Genomic DNA, 21,021 nt, shown 5'->3' with positions numbered 1-21,021 from the left:
TAGACTTCTGGACATTATAAAAGTTATTTTTTACCTGTTGTTTACAATATATTTCTAAGAATTACAGATCTCTATTTACAACAAGCTTTTAAGGAAGCATAACTGTTTAGCTTATTCTCATAATACTAGTAATTTTTACATATGACTTTATATATAGAAGGTTGACAGTTATTTTATCCTTAACCATAAAATGAATATTAGTATTATTATCCCCATTTTACAGTTGGCTAAGATGGGGTAACTTCTCAAAGTCATGGTGTTAATAGGAGAGCCAAAGCTTAAGCCCAAATTCTTTACCCCAGATCCTTTCCTTTCTTACCAGAGCTATCTTCAAGACGTTTCCTAATAACTCTGCATTGACAAAAGCATTTCCAGTCTCAGTTTCCTTCTTTAGTTTCCTAAATTTTGCTTATTTTTCAGGTTGAATCTTCTCTTGTTACTCTACACATTTCTGCAGGACATTCTTTGGATCCCACATTTCTGTCTCCAACTGTCCAACACACCTGCTTGGATGTCCCAGAGCCTCCCAAATACTGCATGTCTAAAATTAAATTATCTTTCCCCAAGCATCTTCCTGATTCTGTATTCCTGTATTATTATAATATTGCCTAACATGGAAGTTGGGGCACTGTTTTAATTTGTCTGCTTTATCCCTTAACCCACTCTACTCCTCAGCCAAACAGTCTCTTAAATCCTGTCTTTTTAATTTCTTAATACTTCTTGAATCTTGATATCTCCCTCTCTTTCCCTCTCCGTCTTCTCTTTCTCCCTCTGCCACCATCCTACTTAAGATCATTCATCTGGTTTCTGCATCAGCCTCCTACACTGGTCTCCCTACTTTCCAGTTTCACTCCCAATCAATTCTTCACACTGCAGCCAAGGAGATCTTGCTAAGGAACAATCTCATCTAGTCTTTGCCTTACTTAAAACCCTTCAAAATAATGCCCTTCACTGTCCTTGGACAAAGGAAAAGTCTAATTTCCTTAGCATGGCAATTTACCTCTTCCGTTTCAACTTTCATCATGTTCCTTTCCTTCAACCTCTTATTATACCATGACTTATGTTCTTGGAGAGCCATAGACAAGCCTTCTAAATTTTTGTTATGCGTTAACATTCATTAAGGACCACCTGAGTAATTATGGCTAATTCCATATGTTACTAGTATAAATAGAAATAATTTTTCATTTATTTAACCTTCTAAACTGTACTTCTAAACTATATTTTCATTTACATATCTCATGGGATTAAAAAACTTCTATATCAGGAGCTGTAACACTTATCCCAGTTTTACAAATGAGCGCACTGAATCTAAGAGAAGTCAAGTCAGTTTCCCAAGGTAAACATGGGATATGGAAACAGACTGAAATTTAAGTCTTCTGAATCAAACTCTATTATCTCTACCATACTATATGCCATACTGCTTCTGCCCCAGTCTACTACACAAAGGTAAATGAATTACCTAATATTTAGCCCAACCCATGTGAAAAGCTGAACTAGATCATCTAAGTTTTTGTTTCTGTTTGGCTTGCCTCTATTTCATCTGCACCATGTGAACGTCATAGATGTGTTTAATAAATACCACTATCAAAATTCTGAAGCCACAAAAGCACACAATGCATCATTGTTTACTAAAAGTATATTTGAATATAAACAGACTGTTAGGAATGGTTAGGACAGATAATAGACTCGTTAAAGGATGGGTGATCATGCCTGATGCTGCATAAGATTAAATATGCTAATCAGATTTTGGATTTAGAGAACCCAGATAAATCTAAAGTAGAGCAAGAAAAGGTACTCAAATCTTCAGCTTCTTGCTTTTTCGAAAATACATACTGCATTTTATCCGTGTCTCCTTCAGAACTGAGCAGTTTATGAAGGCTTTACCCAGGTGAGCTGATTATACATGCTTTTTTCTTCCTTTTTGAATGCCATATTCTCTGTTTTAATCCTTGCCATTCTAAATTAGTTCCTTGGCAAAGGATAATAGCAAAGGGAATATTATTTGAATGTTATATATGAAGACAATTTAATAATATTTCTTTCCAGTCACAAAATATCCAACAGCTGTTTGTAACTTACTTTGTTACCAAATTGACAGAATGGATACAGCCAAAGAAAATTCTAAATAATCAATGTGTTTAGGCCTCTTTTATTTATGCTAAGAAAGACATCATGTGCACATTTGAATAAGCACCATCCATATCCTAATTTGGTTATTTCAAGTAAATTGTGCATTTGGAAAGCAAGGAAAATGCAACTGACAAGCTAGGCTTCTAAACATAATTGAAATTCATTCTGAATGCAGGAAGGGTCAGTTTCATTTCAAAGCAGTAGACCTTGTTTTGAATTCCTATATTCTGCTTTGTATCCGTTGCAGCATTAGATTTGCTAATCACCAAAATGATTTTTTCATCTGTTTTAAGTTAGTAGAATTTTTTCTTCATTAATTTTATACTTAATTTTACTTAAATAAATGTTTATATTTAATTGTTTTTATATTAATTACTTAAAACATTTTGATCTGATTTCGTGAAAGAAGACATTTAGGACATTGAAATTTCTTCTGTTACAATTGCAATTACTCTGTGATTTAGAACAATTTCATAGGCAAAATATTCTGGCCAATATCTTTTTGTAAATAATACCAAATCAAACTGCAAAATAACCTATTTGCAACCTTGCTGTTACTTAATCTTTACATCTGGTTATTTTAAACAAATTGTGCATTTGGAAAGCAAGATTTTTTTTAGTGACAACTTCCTATGATTTTTATGGAAATTTATACTTGCAATGAAAGACTCCTTTCACCATTAAGAATTCAGCCAGCTCTTTTTACCTTCCCCATGCTCACTCAATTTAAATATTAGATATTTTTTAATCTCCTTTTCCTCTCATTTAATTTAATTTTAGCTCGTTTATCTAATGTCAGATTAAAATTATGTTAAATAAGTATTCCTAAATTATATGTTTGGAAAATAAATTGAAAAATAAACCTTTATTATCTATATTTAAGATGTAATTCCCTTAGTTGCTAGCAATTGACCTTTTAATTATATGTAAAATCATCTAACTTCTTAAAGAAATCTGTACTAATCATGTGATGAAATTACAATTAGGATGCTTTTAAGATAGTCTTGGTATCTTCTCTCTAGGGGAAAAAAATCATCCACTGACCAAGTTTTCAAAAAGATCTTTAAAATGACACCAGGAATTTCACTGTATTGTTTCAGATCTTCAACTCTTACTAGATGTGATGACCCTTTCGTGGTCCCGGACTATTTTTACAAAAAGTAGAACAAAAATTCTGAATGTTATCTGATTTGTGAAGATGTACACACACTACCCAAAATCCACTGATAACTTATTCTGATCCCATGAGACTGTAGAGACCTCAGTGAATTTGAAATGGAATCAGATGTTAGCACTGATTATCCGCCCAATTTAAAACCCTTCATAAAGTGATTAAATTAACCTGACAGGTTAATTCTAAGCATAATTTCTCATTCCCTCATCATTGGCCAGACTGCAATTTACATACTGTTTTATGACAGTGGGCAAAAATACAGCACAGTCAGTGGCTTAAGCTACATAAAAGGAAGGTCAGCAGGAAATAGCATAGAACATTTTAAAATAAATGCCTTTTTATTGCTTTCAAAAACATGCATTTGTTTGGATTAAGCTACAGAAATGTATTTACTTAAGTGAATAAGTAAGCATAGAAAATGTTTTAACGTGGTGATTCTAAGATCGGAGATTTCTCCTCTAAATCTTTTGATTAAAGCCTCTTCAAAGCCCTTGTATCTTGTTTGCATTAATATTCTTATCAAATTATTTTTCTGAGGTAACACAATAATTTCAGAGTAATTCAAGTTACCTTGATTTATGAACAAATAATGAGATTTGGCACTGTCCAAAATGCCCTAAATGTTGCTAACAATAATTGGCTCTTAATAATAGATAACATTGCCACTAAAATATTTTAAAGGTCATATTTACTATTTTCTTCTGAGTGACTTGAAGTAGAATTAACATACAGCCATTTCTTAGGCTACCATGAGCAAAGCACAATTTTGCTTAGGGATAAGATATATTTTGAGTGTTTATTTTAAATATTTACTTGAGATTTTTCTTAATCTTTAGAATTTAGAAGGGTGGTTATACATCAGTTTTCCTTGATTCTAGACTGGAAAGGAATGAAGATATCACAGGGGTTCTGCTTTAAGGAATCGGAAACTCTCTGGTGTCAGCAGAATTGATGAGCTCTGCCCCTGGGAAACACCAACACAACTTCACTGAAAGAGTTACAGGGATTTCATGTTTTGGAGGAATTATACATAGAGGTTTCTGTTTGAAGGTATATTCAAATACTACTTCAAACTGAGGTTTAAGGTTGAATATTTCAAAATTAGGAGGATGTCATTTAAACCCAGCAAGAGTTGACGATTCAGCAATTATTAAGTCTTTAGAGAAACAGCTCTTCTGTAACATGGTTATTGAAGTAGTGTGGCTCCACTTCAATAAGCAAAAAAAGAGACAGCATTCCTCTTAAGAAAACTCAAAGGCATTACTCATTTAATTAATAGGTGAGGAAAGTCTTGAGCAGAAAAAAAGTAGTCCCTGAGATGTATTCAATTAGCCTTTTGTGCCTATTCTTTTGCTAACTTTTACAAGGCATCTATTCATATATTTAAGTACATGTGTGTGCTTTATTTTTTCTTTCTTCATCTTAATGGACCTACACCTTCTTAGTAAACTTTTTATTATTTGAAATACATGTGTTAAAATGAACTTATCACTTCTTATTGTGGACTATAATTAGTCAAAGAGGAGTAATGTAAAATGTCACATAGGACTGAGTCAATTTTGAAAATGGGCTTTTCAAGATAGATTCTGAAACTTCCTGTGCTGATCAAGGTCAGTGTAGGGGAAAACTGTAATTACAGATTTCTCAGACCTAGCAATTCAAAAAATATATAGAGTAGCTAAGGTTCTAATTGTAACTGGATAGGGTGATTTCTCTTCATACAGTGATACTTAATTCATATATCATTCTGCATGTGGGATTAGCTAAACTTCCAGTCTAATAGTCATTCTAAAGCCAGAGAGGAAATGAAGCAAAGCAAAATACAGTTCTTCAGGGATTTCTAGTCTAATAATGTCATTATGATAGTACATAGAGTATGACTGCATCTTTAAAATCTTCTAAAGCAAGGGACGCACACCACTGCTGGAATGCACAATGGTTTGGAGTGGTGCAAGATGAGATATTTCCCTTTTATTATTTGTTTTTAATATGTGTTAGATATAACCCAGGATTTCACCTATATTATTGCCTAACATGAAGCTAAAGTAAAAGAAGAAAAAAAAAGAATAAAAAAACTATAATCAAATAACAGCACAGCTATTTTATGAATGTTGTAGAACTCGTGAAGGTAGTATGCAAATGACTGAAATTGGGAAACAATAAAGTTGTGTTCATTCATCCAACAAATATGTATTGAATACTGTGTTGCCTCCACACATATGGAATAGGAACATATCAAAATATAAGATAGACAAGGTCTTAGCCCTTGTGGATCCCACATTTTGGGTCATACCGCTAGTGGTTCCACAGAAGACTGGAATAACCTAAGGCTGTATTCACTGAGGTGTTTTATGTATGTTTGCTGAACCCAGTAATAAAGTTCCTCTGAAGCTCAGGGGGCTCAAGTCAACTGTGGAGCGGCCAGGGGTCTGGTTCAATTCCAGAATAAAGAATATGCCTTACAGATGCTGCAGCACTAAGGAAATGAGCTGATGGATCCTCCATCATAAATGAGACAAAACTAAATACCTCATTCATCCTGCCAAGCGCCCTCCTTCCAAACGCTTCCACTACGCTGTTATTCTCCATGTACTTACCAATTGTTTCAGCTCTTACGGTTATACCCAAACTATAGGAACCCTTTGCTTCTGAGAAGCTGAATGTGAACACAGGAGAGCAAGCAATCAAAAAGACAACATGATTTGTCTTCTTACTCCAACAGCCCTGGCCTGCTAATCTGACTTGCTAGATTTTTATCACAAGTTCCAGTTAGTACAAGATGAAAAAAGGATGTTGGTGAGCTAACACATAAGATTGATTTAGAACACAATTTGGGTAGAGCCTCTTCACACTGGGCTGAGAAAAAAATAAAAAGCAATCTATCACTGAATTTTCTTCCTGGAAGCTTGTTGATATAGAAAGAGAGAATCTTAAGCCAAAACAATAAAACAAAAAATCCAAGCCTTAGTGTGTGCAGTTGAGGAGATGAGAAATGAGATAGAATAAAGTGAAACAATTCATAGCAAGTTTCCTCAGGGCAGCCCTAGCCTAAAATCTTAAGGCTTTCAAAGATTTTTTGAATGAAGTTCCATTCTACCTATTCAATGGGATCTGCTTCAGCGGGATTTCTAATCAAAATCACTTGGTGTGTGTATAAGGGGGTGGGAGAGTGGGCACTCATTAAAACTGCATACACCTGGATCACCAATCAGACTCCAAATCTCTAAAGTGAGGGTCAAAATCTACATTTTTAGCAAGTTGCTCAGTGATTCTCAACCACATTCAAATTTGAGAATTCGTATGCTAAACAGTAAACTCCTTGAAATTTACATTATATTTACATTTTTACATCAAGTTCAGCTCGGAACTTTAAGCCCATAATGCAAAGTGCCAAATTCAAAGGCTATCTCTGTTGTAAGTACACTGGATTTTCCCAATTTTATCATTCCATAACAAAGTGAAAGAGGAAAGGGGCTGTCAGGAAGAGCCTCTACGTTTAACCGAGTAAAGCAATGAAAATCTTTCAAAAATCTTAAGAAAATTATTCACTTTCAGAACCTTACCATGGAGGAGAGAGAAAGTGAAGCAGCATCTCAGGACATGATTCTTGGGCAATTTGCTACATCTCTCCCACTTTTCTCCAATAAGAAATCGGGGATTTGGATAGATGATCTCACACATATCGACAGTCAAACAACAGACATTTTGGAACTGTTAAGAGATTTTCTGGTATTACTGAATGTATCACACGTTATTAGATACTAAGCTTATTTGTCTTTTCATTTACTAATATCAATTTTTTCTTTCCCAATTCTTTAAACTTTAGAAATAGTAAATTCTACACTACACGATCCTCTTTTCTATCTGCATTTCATTTCCTCAGAGACTCTGACTTAATGTTTGTAGGGTGGGGCCAGGTGCATTGGCTCATGCCTGTAAGTAATCCCAGCACTTTGGGAGGCCGTGGAGGATGGATCGCTTGAGGTCAGGAGATTGAGACCAGTCTGGCCAACATGGTGAAACCCCATCTCTACTAAAAATACAAAAATTAGCAGGGCATGGTGGCAAGCATCTGCAATACCAGCCACTCTGGAGGCTGAGGCGGGAGGATCGCTTGAACCCAGGAGAAGGAGGTTGCAGTGAGCCAAGATTAGGCCACTGCACTCCAGCCTGGGAGACAAAGCGAGACTCCATTTCAGAAAAAAAAAAAAAAAAAAAAAAAAAAATGTTTATAGGGTGAGCTTCTTGTCTCTCCAAGGATTATCTTTATCCCTTAAGTTACATTTGATCAATTGTGAGTCAAATAAAGTGATGGCATTCCAACAAAGCTTATGGTTAAAGTTATTTTAGTATTGAAGTTTTTTATACCTATTCTTCTAAACTCAAGACCTTAAGCAATTTATGCTCCAGTGATCACCAAGGGCCTCTTCTGAATATGGACTTAAATACTCCCTGTATGCCTCAACAACCTGTGCATCGTATGCTTGGGGAAAGTAAAAATGGGTTTCATCACATATGAGATTTGAATATTTCCATTAAAAATTTAAACTAATGGATTCAAACATGTATCCACACAAATGCATATAAATACAGATATAAATACATTTACTCATCAATGTTTTTCAACAGAGAGAAGGAGGTAAAAGTATAAAGAACAATTTGCAATAGGCACTGAAACAGCCTTCAATGGTCTAAACTAAGGCTTCTTACTTTCAAGACACTGGCAAACTATTCACTAAGAATTACTGATCAGGTCCCAGGTTTGTAAACAAGAAGCTGAGAGCAAGTCTGAAGTGATATATGGGCATTATTGAAACACCTGTTTTCCTGTATAACTCTTCTTATGCTCATACATATTTTTTTTAATTTAAGGACAAATATAGTTTAAATCTCATGCCATTTAAAATCAGAATTGACAGTAATGGTTAAGTTTATACACTTTAAACATACTTTTAAAAGTAAATGGAAATTTTAAATTTTCTCCAAATATTTTTACACTTGAACTTTTCAGAACCTGTTTTACATATACAAATTTCCTTAAAAATATAGTACAGACAACATAGGTCAGGCACGGTGGCTCATGCCTGTAATCCCAGCACTTTGGGAGGCCAAGGCGGGCGGATCACGAGGCCAGGAGATCGAGACCATCCTGGCTAACATGGAGAAACCCCATCTCTACCAAAAATACAAAAAATTAGCTGGGTGTGGTAGTGGGCGCCTGTAGTCCCAACTACTCGGGAGGCTGAGGCAGGAGAATGGCAAGAACCTGGGAGGCGGAGCTTGCAGTGAGCAGAGATCTCGCCATTGCACTCCAGCCTGGGCAACAGAGCAAGACTCCATCTCAAAAAATGAATAAATAAATAAATACATAGAGAGAGAGAGAGAGAGAGAGTACAGAGAGCATAGACGTAATGTTAAAATTGGGGAAATGAAGTCATAATAAGAATTCTTTCAGATTCTATAGAAAACTGAAGCCAATGGGAATTACAAAGAGTACTAGATGCTGTGCTACCCTGGAAGTTAAGCATTTAACCTTCTGAATTTATTTCATATTTAGTCTCTTTCTAGAATTTTAATAGCAATCATTATATCATTATCTACTCTTTCGTGAGTCTTTCTCTTTTTATTGGTAATAGCACATTTCCTTTGACTGTTTCAAGGAAAATGTTTCAACTTAGCAATTGAAATTTTAGGTAATTTGTAGGTAATTTGTCAGAAAAATGACACCAGTAAAATTTTATAAGAGTATCTTTCCCCCCAAAAAAACTTTATCATCCAGATAAAGTAATACTGTGTATAACAGTATTACTGTTATAACAGTAATACTGTGTAATTCTGCAGTAGAAAGATATTGTTAGTATTTCCAGTTTACATTTTTCCTCTTTCTTCTTGTAAATTATAGTAATGAGTTAAAGCCCAGTTGGAAAAAAAAGACCTGTAAAATCTGATATAAAGACATCAGATGTGATAGGATTCAGCTGATAATATAATAGCAATCATAGTAACTTTCCTGAGCTTTATTGCCAATTTTGTACAGAAAAAATAAACATTAAAAATATAAACCCAAGAAATTTGTAGTGAAATGGATTCCTTAATGTACATCCAAAGGTCAGTAGTGATATATTTTACTTGTGAATAAAATATTTTATGTATATATATAAAAATGTGAGGTGCTTAGAATTTTTCAAAGTGAAATGAGAGGCCATTAGAGAGTTTTAAGCAGGGGCTGGGATAACATGATTTAATTTACGCTTTTAAAAAATCAATCTGGCTGCTATATAATCAAAGGATATGAATATAGAAGTAAGAGAAACAGCTAGGAAGTTATTGCACTAGCCCAGATTTTAAAAAATGTATCTGGTGGCTTGGATTGAGGTGGTAATAATGGAGTAGAAAACAAATGGACATATTTGGGATAAGATGTTTAGAAACAGAGTAGGGCAAACTTGCTGATGGATTGGATGAGGAAGGCTAAAGAGAAGGGTCAAGGACAACATCTAGGTATTTGACTTAAGCTAGATTTCACATAGGTTCTTTTCTATATTCCCTAAGTGTCGGCTGGTCTGAGAAATAAAGGGACAGAGTACAAAAGAGAGAAATTTTAAAGCTGATTGTCCGGGGGAGACATCAAATGTCGGCAGGTTCCGTGGTGCCCCCTGAGCCATAAAACCAGCAGTTTTTATTAGTGATTTTCAAAAGGGAAGGGAGTGTACGAATAGGGTGTGGGTCACAGAGATCACATGCTTCACAAGGTAATAAGATATCACCAGGCAAATGGAGGCAGGGCGAGATCGCAGGGCGAGATCACAGGACCACAAGACAGGGGCGAAATTAAAATTGCTAATGAAGTTTCAGGCACGCATTGTCATTGATAACATCTTATCAGGAGACAGGGTTTGAGGGGAGACAACCGGTCTGACCAAAATTTATTAGGCGGGAATTTCCTCCTCCTAATAAGCCTGGGAGTGATATGGGAGACTGGGGCTTATTTCATCCCTACAGTTTCGACCATAGAAGACGGCCGCACCCAAGGCGGCCATTTTAGAGGCCTACCCTCAGTGATGCATTCTCTTTCTCAGGGATGTCCTTGCTGAGAAAAAGAATTCAGCGATATTTCTCCCATTTGCTTTTGAAAGAAGAGAAATATGGCTCTGTTCTGCCTGGCTCACCAGCAGTCAGAGTTTAAGGTTATCTCTCTTGTTCCCTGAACATTGCTGTTATCCTGTTCTTTTTTCAAGGTGCCCAGATTTCATATTGTTCAAACACACATGCTTTACAAACAATTTGTGCAGTTAATGCAATCATCGCAGGGTCCTGAGGCAACATACATCCTCCTCAGCTTACGAAAATGATGGGATTAAGAGATTAAAGACAGGCATAGGAAATCACAAGGGTATTGATTGGGGAAGTGATAAGTGTCCATGAAATCTTCACAATTTATGTTCAGAGATTGCAGAAAAGACAGGCGTAAGAAATTATAAAAGTATTAATTTTGGGGAACTAATAAATGTCCATGAAATGTTCACAATTTATGTTCTTCTGCCATGGCTTCAGCCGGTCCCTCCATTTGGGGTTCCTGACTTCCCACAGCCCCCCGCCCCCACTGCCATAATCCAATCACCTACCACCAGGTCTCTCCTTCAACACCTGGGGATTACAATTCAAAATGAGATTTGGGTGGGGATACAAAGCCTAACCATATCGCCAAGGCATCTATACCACATGTGTCTGCTCAAAGAAAGAGCTTACCTAATTATTGGTTTGCCACCATTAGTGAGATTGAGGAAGCACGGATGGCCTGGGTCCCAGTTTTTCACATACAGAATTGAGAGCTTTGGATGAGATAATCTTGAAAACTTCTAGACATTCTAGCACAAAAAGAACGTATGGTTTGGTCAGCTTTATTGAAGCCCTCACCTGCAACTCTGATATGATGGCAAGTCTCCCAAAGCCAGCCACTGCTCAGCTCTAATTAAGGGTATATTTTAATTGTTATGTATATATACTGTAATGGAGGTTAATAGCAAGTACCATTTCACTGGAACCATTAATAATGTTTTCAGTTGTGTTTATGCAAGCCAACTTTGTAAGTTAAATTTTGTTAGCATTTCTATCTTAGAGGTAAAGGAAATTCAGCCTCACAGATATGACACAATCTGCTGAGTGAGCAGAGAGCCACGGTACAGACCCAGATATTCTGAGTCAAAGTCCAGTGCTCTCAACTAAATGCAGTGCAGCAGGCTACATTTTTCTGTTTAAACTATGTGAAACCATTGAGAAATAATCACTAACCTAGTCATGTGCTTTTTAAAAACGTATTTATTTATTTGGCACTGTAATTGTACAAATTTATAAGGTACAATTTAATGTTTCAGTACATAGCTATGTTGTGTAATGATCCAATCAAGGTAGTTAGTGTGTCCATTACATCATGCATTTATCATTTCTTTGTGGTGAGAACATTCAGAAAGCCTCTCTTCTAGCTGTTTTGCAATATGCAATGTTTTACTGTTAACCACAGTCACCCTAGTGTGCAACAGAACACCAGAATTCACTGGTCCAATCTAATTGAGACTTTGACCCTGTTGACCAACTGCTCCCCACCTTCCTAACCCCTTCTTCTCCCCAATCTCTGATAACCACTGTTCTACTCTCTGCTTCTATTATATCAACTTTCTTTTTAAAGATTCCACATATGAATGAGATCACATGGTATTTGTCCTGTGTCTGGCTTATTTCATTTAACATGATGTCCTCCAGGTTCATCCATGTAGTCACAAATAGCAGGATTCCATCTGTTATGGCTGAATAATATTCCATTCTGTATATATACCACATTTTCTTTCTCCATTTGTTGTTAGACACGTAGGTTGATTCCATATCTTGACTTGTGATAGCTATACAATAAAACATGGGAGTGCAGATATCTCTTTGAAATACTGATTTCATTTCCTTTGGATATATACTCAGTAATGGAATTACTGGATCCTATGGTAGTGTTTTTTTTTTAATTTTTTGAGTAACCTCCATACATTTTTCTATAGTATCTATACCTAGTCAAATGCTTTTAAAGCATTTTTAAATTAGAAAATCCAATATATGTAAGACAGGGATAAAAAAATGAAAGATATTAAATTGTGCATTTGTAATCCTCTACCCAACCCAATCCCCACATTGGCCTTCTAAGAAGAGTGGATTACTGCTCACCTCATCAGCCACAGGAACGTAGTTTTGCTTATTGCAGGAGAATGTAGACAGGTTAATTGAAAGATGCCAAAAGAGTATCAATTGCTCTATATAAGAAAGGCAGCCTAGGGAAGCAGAATTTTCAGAAAATTAAGAGATTTGGAGAGGCTATGGAATAAAAAGGATTTTAAATCAACAGATATTATGATTTGGAGGAGAGAGATGAGTTATGAAGAATTTTAATAAATTTTTGCCAAAACTGGCCACAAAGCAGCCTCATTTTACATAAAACAAATAAGAGTCAAGCTTTTCGACTGAGGTGTCCAAAGACACAGCCTGGCCAAATATACCTAAAGCAAACTGCTTCCATGAGAAACTATTTCGTTTTCATCCTTACAGACAGATTAATTCTTTTAAAGTAAAGCAATTAGAATCAGGCTTAGCTCTGAGCACAGGCAGGTGCCTGCTCAAGGTGATAATTGGGAAATTAGGAGATGGCCTTCCCGCAGATGCCTTCTCCAACATCTTCTATTAGTTAAGACATAATCAACAGAGAAGATAACCCTTTCTTTCACAGTTAAGGTAAAGAATTTGGTCTTCTACAATGAATTACCAACTCTACCAATATGTTTACTCAGTCATAATATTTAAATATGGTTATATATAATGACAGTGTAATGAAGGCAAACCATCTCCCTACCCCACTTAATTTTTAGCAGGGCTACAAATTTCATAATACTGGATTTAGGCTAACTTTACAAAAAATTGGGTGTTTCTATTAATATAGGAAACAATGAAACATAAAAATAATTAAACAATATGCATCAATTTGCATCCTAAATGTCTACAAATACGAATATATGTGTATATGTTTTACATATCTATATGTTTGAACATTCATTTATATACACATGTACATATATATCTAACAATGCACTAAATAGTTGAGATGGAACTAAACAAAAAAGGTAAATGTAATTACAACAATAAAATATATTTAAAGGAAAAGCATATGGGGATACCACAGAAAGATACCCATGCTATCAAGTTGGCAAGTGAGTTGAGTTACTCAGTAATTTGATTAAACCGAAATTCTGATGGGAAAAAATTTCAAATTTATTTAATATTTTCAAAAGGCAGTGAAAAGTGAAGACCCACAACTCCCCAAAATGATGAGGAAAAGAAGGAAAGCCTGTAAAAAATGGGAAATCTTGAATACCAGGTATGTAAGTCCAATTCAATGATTTTCTAAGTACGTATAAAATGAACTGCTTAGTTTATGTACTTTCTTCTTTATCACAGGACTGTCTATAAAACTAGGAAGATAAAAACATATAAAATGATTTTGAAGCTTGGTCTATAGTTATTATTTATATTCTTCTGAATTATTAATGATATGTATTATAACTAATAAAAATCTAAATAAAAATATTTATTCAGATATGGGCTATTAGGACCCATTATTCTTAGAATCTGTTATCAATGCATTATTATGTAACTTTCTCTACTCTATATCCCTTTTTGCAGAAATTAAAATGTAGTCAATTCAAAGGGGCTATAAAATATAAAATTATAAAATTGAAAGGGGGCATAAACAGAATGGCTCTTGGCATGAAGATGTTATTTTAAGAATAAATAAAGAATAAAGTCCAGTTCTGGAAGGCAGTCCATCAGTTTATAAACTGTTATTGTGTCCACGGTCTATTGTAAATGGCCTTTAGAGAGATAGGTCTCCATGTCTTTTCTCTTATGACTTCCACATTACAGAGCTCAGATTGTGACCAGGCCCACTGGAAACTGTTTCAGTACCTGACAAGAGAAAAGACCTTCCTTCAGGCTAGAAGAGAGGCAAATGGGAATGGTTAGACTCCTCAAGTGATCTCAGTATGCTCGATGCTGTTCTTTTTCCTGAAGAGAATTTATTCTCTATATAAGTATTTATATAATTATAAGCATTTTATGTAAAATTTTATAAGTATAAATAAAATCATTTTAAGTTAAAAACATTTAAAATAAATGCACAAATAATCCATTCCAATTTTAAACTTATTTAAAATGTCCTCTTGACACCTGGTTCATCAATTTTTATGATATAAGTATTCACTTTTTGGCTATTCTTCTTCATTAACAAATAATGTCAGATGTAGTTTAAAATAGAATTTGAGATATTTTTGTCCACTGTTTTTTTACACAAGCTCTGGTGACTCATGCTCAGGTTCACAAGCTTCTCATAGGAATATATTTTAATATTATAAAACAGAGGAGTGCAGGTTGCAAGCTGGTAGTTCTTGGGCAAAAGCTGGTCCCTAAGTATATTGGCCTCCACCTATAGAGGGTCATTTTTTTAAAATTTTGAACTAATCCTTAGAAATTAAGAGATTTTACAGTATAGGAAAAAATCCAGACTCTAGTTCTCTTCTGGAAAAATAAGAGGATCCAGTAACACTAGGACACCTTTTCACGTGGCTGGAGCTGACCAGCAGAGAATATGTGTACCCAGCCTGCTTCACTTGTTTATGTTATCTGTTTAAATGTCACAGACTTTGAGTTTGTGAACCTATTCTATAAAAAGCCCAGGGCAAAGGATACTACTGGACATGTTTGAAAGTCTGTCTAAAAGCATGCTTATATTTCTTCCATTCTTTTTACCCACATCTGCATTTGTAGTACCATCTCAAATTATATTGAGCTTGACTTAGCCTGTAATATAATGCCATATTCAAATACCTGATCACAGCAAGCTGTTCTTTATCAAGAGTTGCACTTAAAATTTAGTTGCATATGTTTCTTGTGAAATTTTCATTTCATCCACTTTTGGAAGTTGCTGTTTCAGAGTAAAGCTTAATTAAATTCTTACTTCGTAAAACTACCAGTGATATTTCTACACTCTAAGAGAATTGGTTGATTTAAAGTGATATATTTATTATAAATGAACTTTTGTGAAAAACATTTTGACATACTATAAATGAATGAAAACCGATACCCAAAATACTTATAAAGGATTTGCATTGCATTTTATTCTAGAAATTGGAACATCTGTTCTCTAAATGGACACGTAAACCTTTTTAATTTTTATTTTTTTGCTTCCTCTTTAGGTGTATCTCAGCCTGCTGGCTGAGCATGCCAAGAAAATATAAAAGCTCTTGAAAAGGAAGTCAAAGGAGACACCTTGGAGCCTGTGTTTCATCAGACTGGGGCATTAGGGAAATCTAAGGAAAACGGAGATGAGGGTACGTCTGCTTCTGTGAATGAAAAGCAGAATTCTTTTTCTCTCCCTAAAGATAAGAAACAGCATCCATCCGACAGCAAAATATGTAGGAAGAAGGGAAATAATGATCCTCCTTTGGCTGTCTCTCATCAACTGGAGAAGCTCTTACCTATGATCATATTTAATGACTACGGAGAATCATTATCAGAAAACATTACATTACAGAATCTCCCAGGCACAGTAGAAGCCTTTAAGCCAGCAAAAGGCAAATTTATTACAGAAGTGAAACGTGGGGCTTTCAATGTGCAAATAGAAATCAAGAAAAACTTTTTCTGTAAACCAGGAATACAGTTCCCAACAAAAAAAGAGACATCCAAAATGTTGCCAGCGTTGCTCTATCAGACCCATTCAGAGATGCTACCCTTCTAGGAGCTGCTTTCCTAAACGTAGGAATATATTGGTGGAAGAACTAAAACCTGAGGTGCTGTCTAAACGTGAAGGAGAAATCGCCAGAACCTACAGCCCCTTGCTGAAAGTAACCATTGAAAGAAAAGAAATTAAAGTCAACTACATGAGTAAGACACAGAATATATTAATAAATATAACTCACCCTAAAAGAAAGGAAAGAAGTAACTAAATACAGAAACATTTCCTCAAATCACACCACTAAAGAACCTTTCAGGTCTCCATCACAGTCTGGTATTAGGCACCCTGAAATGTGGCAGCTTGAAAACAAGCATCAGAGTTGAGATTGTTTGTGTATCTCTTCTCCTGGCGTGTGTGCTGTCCAGAAGGAGAAGAATTTTGATACAGTGGTGATTTCTCTAACCTCAACTCTGGAGAGAAAGAAAAATAAGCCTGACACACTCTCTACAGTCTTAGACGATTGTGAGGTATAATCTGCTGTCTCTCAGCAGAAGGTCTTTAAAATTAGTCAGAACACCCCCAGAAAGAAACATTTCTCTGAGTCTAAGACTCTTCTCAAAAAAATTCTTCCTACTTCACATAATACCCAAAAGACCACAAGTTTAAGTAATGCAGATTTAAGTAAAATGCCTTTTGAGGATTCTAAGGATGTGGAAAAAGAGAGAAAAATCAACTTTGATATCCCAGGAAATATCACATCAGACTCACACATACAGCAAAGCACAGAAGGAATAAATTATTTGCCAAGTACCATTACTGACATCTTTCCAGTTCAAGATGGCAAAGACTTCACCTTTAGTTCTTCATCTTCTGTGAGTATGTAGCTCATAGAAGCAAAGGCAGCCAACATCTACTGCAAAGGAAGCAAGACTCCACCAGCAGAATGCTGGGAGAACGCAAATTCTGTATCTTTCCCTTCCAGTCAAACTTCTCTGCAGTCTTGCACCTCGTTCGGCCCACCTCACTGGGCCACCAGACATTTGGAACACAAGGAAAACCCTGAGAGTACATTTTCTTTTAATCATTGTGCTGAGTGTGTGACAGATTATGAGAAAGAGCAGATTAATGTGACTGACAGAGACTTTAACAAAGCCATTTTACGTAGTGACTCTCATGCAAAAGCACAGCTACTACTGGAAAGGAAGATTACACCGTGTCTTAATCTCAGGCCTGCTTCTGGCAGCAGCCTAGCAGCTAAGAGCCCGCTCAACAGTATTAGCCACAGCAGTGTGGAATGGAACCAGAGTCGCAAGTCATCCAGAGATAGCAGCCCAGAGCAAAACAAAAGCGCTAGTTATGACCTTCATAACTGATGAGTTAGAGCACAAATTAATTACTCAAGATGATAAAGAAACTACAGTTTTTTCTAATTGTCCCATGGGAATGAAAAACCCTAAAGAGTCACCCAGCTCTCTGGAAAATGTTGAAAAAGACAAATGCTAGATAATACCAGTGGTGAATAATGCATACCACAGAGATTTTGAAGACCTGTCAAATGAGAATCATGACAAAGTCTGTTTTCAAATGCATTTTTCAGCAAACACTGCTGAGTCCAGCTGTGCAGTGTGTGCTTCAGATAATCTGTTTCTTATTGAAAAAACACTGACCAATGATGTGGACCTACATGGTAACCAAGATAAGGAAAACCTTGGACTAACTAGTTTTAAACAGGAGCCAGCACAGTGCCAAAGGATTGCATCAACAGGGCCAAATACTGAAGAAGATGAGAACAAAAATGACTCAAAGGAAAATTATTGTTAGCAAATACACATGTTGATGCCACCTCAGAAGCAAGCTTTGAAAGGTATGGTGGGCTATACAGAATCATTAACTTTCATTATTTTTAAATATTTTAGCTTTGGAAAGTTTTAAGATGAGGGCTTTTTTTAAATTGCTTGGGATGTTTTCTTTATTGCTAAAGATATATTATATATTTTAGAGTTAGATGAACACAGGCAAGCATATATCAGTCTGTTTCTTTACATTATCACCCACTCCACCCATAAATAGTGCATCTCCAAGCCTGCAGTTTAATGTAAAAAAAATCAATTTCTCTTCAAAAGGTTGATGTATTGCCAAATCAATTTTGTATGAAATGTTAGTCTTTGCCACTCTTAAATAATCCACCATTTCTTTCCTTCTTGCAAGCTAAGCATGTTCAGGAGAATAGGAAGGAAATGAAGAATATGTTTGTAATAAAATATATTTTTAAATCTTGCTGTGGTGTTACAGAGGCATTGTATGTATGTCTTGGGAGGCCATGTGGAATAGTAATTACAACAAAGGACAAAAAACAGAAACAACCTTGCCTAATCCTCACTGAGCCACCATGGGGCCTCTGACCTCCAGCAGACCTTTGACCTCCCTTGTGCATTACTTGGACCAAATTGTTGATAGAACCCAGAAGCTCTCCAGACCTCAAGTAGGGCCAAAATGGAAGTTCTTTCCTAAGTACATAATTCTGCCTGTCTGCTTTCAATCTCAAATCAGCACTATATCATTTTTGTCACTTCACAGAAGGCCCTTGTTTTTTTAAATGAGTCCAAATTATTTTATATTTAATGTTAGCATTATTCCATATTGTAAATTAAAATACATTTTGAATGAGTAAAAACTGTCTTCTAAACTGCTGGTAATAATCCTAATAGCCTCAGAAATTATATTTGGAATGATGAAACTTAATGGAGAAGGTATATTTTCTTTGTAGTTCTGTCTCTAGATTTTTGAATGAAATTAGTAAAATTTAGAAGTAGAAATAAAATACAAAAAGCATAATCAATTACATAACTGTTAGAATAAAATGTGAAATTTGCTTTGTAGAGAGTAAATGCCCTAAAACAGTATGAAAACTCTACGGTCATCTGCTTGATATGAACACCCTAAAGCAAGGACCATCAGTCATGGGGACTGCTTCCTGGTGCCAATATCCGTCCAGAAATCAGGATCAATGACATTAATCCCAACACTGGCTTCAGTCTATAGTTATTTGGAACTGCAAGGGAACCTGCAGTAAGAACAATTGTGCCTCCGAAAGGAAACACATGCTCACCTGGATGAATATATCTCCCAAGTTGACTCTCCTTCCTCCAGAGGCATGTTCCTCCCTGTCCTGCCTCTCCCAGTGGGAAACATTTCTTAAGAAAATCAATAATTCAAGTCAGAATCTTCTCAAAGCTGATATTACACATCAGATTTTGAAACTGTCCCATTTGGAAAACAATTCCAGCTACTGGTTCCCTGTGTTACTGATTCATCAAAATGCTATTCCTACAACTCTCTCCCTGTATCCTTTTCCTTGATCACTCTTCCAGCCATATGGACTTACTTCCTAGAACCTTCCAGCCCAGATCCACATCAGGCCCTTTGCATGGACTGTCCCCACTACTTGGACCAGTCTTCCCCTATATGTCTACATGGTTCATTCTCATCTCCTTTAGATTTTTGCTCACACAGCATGTTCTCAGGAAGGTCTTCTCAGACTACTTCATTTAAAATTGCAATCTGAACCATCTTCGTTACAGCCCAGGCAAGTGCCATCCTTTTTCCATTTATACATAGCACTTTTTGCCTTCTAATCTGCTATATATTTTACTGGTTTATGTTGATTTTGTTCTGTCTTCTTTCACTAGAATATAAGTTCCAGGAGGGCATGGATTTTTCCTGTTTTGATCATTGCTATATTTATAAAATAGTACCTGTCCTGTAGTATAGGTGATCAAATATTTATTGAATGAAAAATAAATGCAGGGAAGTCACATCAGGTTACTTTGAATAGTTCACATACCAAAACAAACAATAACAACAACAACAACAAAAAAAACAACAAAATAGTTCAGCAGTTATAATATTTATACAAAAAAATTTGAATCTATAAATGTTTGCATAGATTTAACTCTCCTAGAACTATGAGTATCTTTATACTTTATTCAACATTATTGTCTTTATACTACTGATATCTCAGGCTAGAACTGGGTAATTTTTTCAGGGAGTATATTGCTTTGAGAAACTGGGACACTTTTGGACTGCTTTACCAGAAAATTATAAAATTGATATAGGCACAAACTTATGCTTACATTTTGAAAAGCAATCCTCTAACCCCTTAACATCTATGCATGTGCCTCAGATTCAGAGTCCCTGACATGAGTGTTCACTGTAATATTTGTGTAGTTCCTTCCACCACCTGTGTGCGTTTAGGAATCAACTAGATTAGAAGTCACAATGTGCACTGTCTACAGGGGCCAGGCAGGTGATGTAAATGAGTAAAGCAGGCTGTATGTGAGCAAGTCTGGAGTGTTGGTGAACTAGTGAGTGTGTCCTAAGGGAAGGAAAATGCAGGTCCAGTACAGACAGGCCTTCTGACTTTTCCAAAGAGCAGGAGACCTGGATTCTTTAATGTATGAGTCTGCAGATCATGAGATTTGGGAGACACAGTACAAAGTAAACAGTCTGTGACCTCTGAACTAGATAAACAAGAGAAGGTATGGGGGGTGTGGCAGGAAGTAACAGCCATCATGTTATAAATGAAAGATACCAGTCAAACCTTTAATAACTAAACACTGAGTTCTTCCTCTGCCAGGTGAGGGCTATACGTTGTTGGGTAAAAAAGTAGTTGCTCAAGGCTTCATTTATTCAGCTGTTAATGGTGTGAATATATCTTTAAGAGCTCTGCCAAAGAACTAGAAATTCTATATCATAAAAAAATGTATCAAGGAAACCAAAAGTAGGCTAGTCTGAGAAAATTACAATGAGAAGGATTAGATGATATTTTTACATGGCGTAGAAATAGCCATAAAGAGCCCTTTGTATGTATTATAACACAAAACTTACATACAATGTGTAAAATGTTTTATTTCTCCTAAAATAGGAGTGATTCTAAGAGTTCACATCAAGGCACAAA

This window comes from Nomascus leucogenys, chromosome 2 (genome assembly GCF_006542625.1).
Source record: "Nomascus leucogenys isolate Asia chromosome 2, Asia_NLE_v1, whole genome shotgun sequence".
Classification (NCBI taxonomy): Eukaryota; Metazoa; Chordata; class Mammalia; order Primates; family Hylobatidae; genus Nomascus; species Nomascus leucogenys.
Note: the sequence above shows the minus strand (reverse complement) of the source record.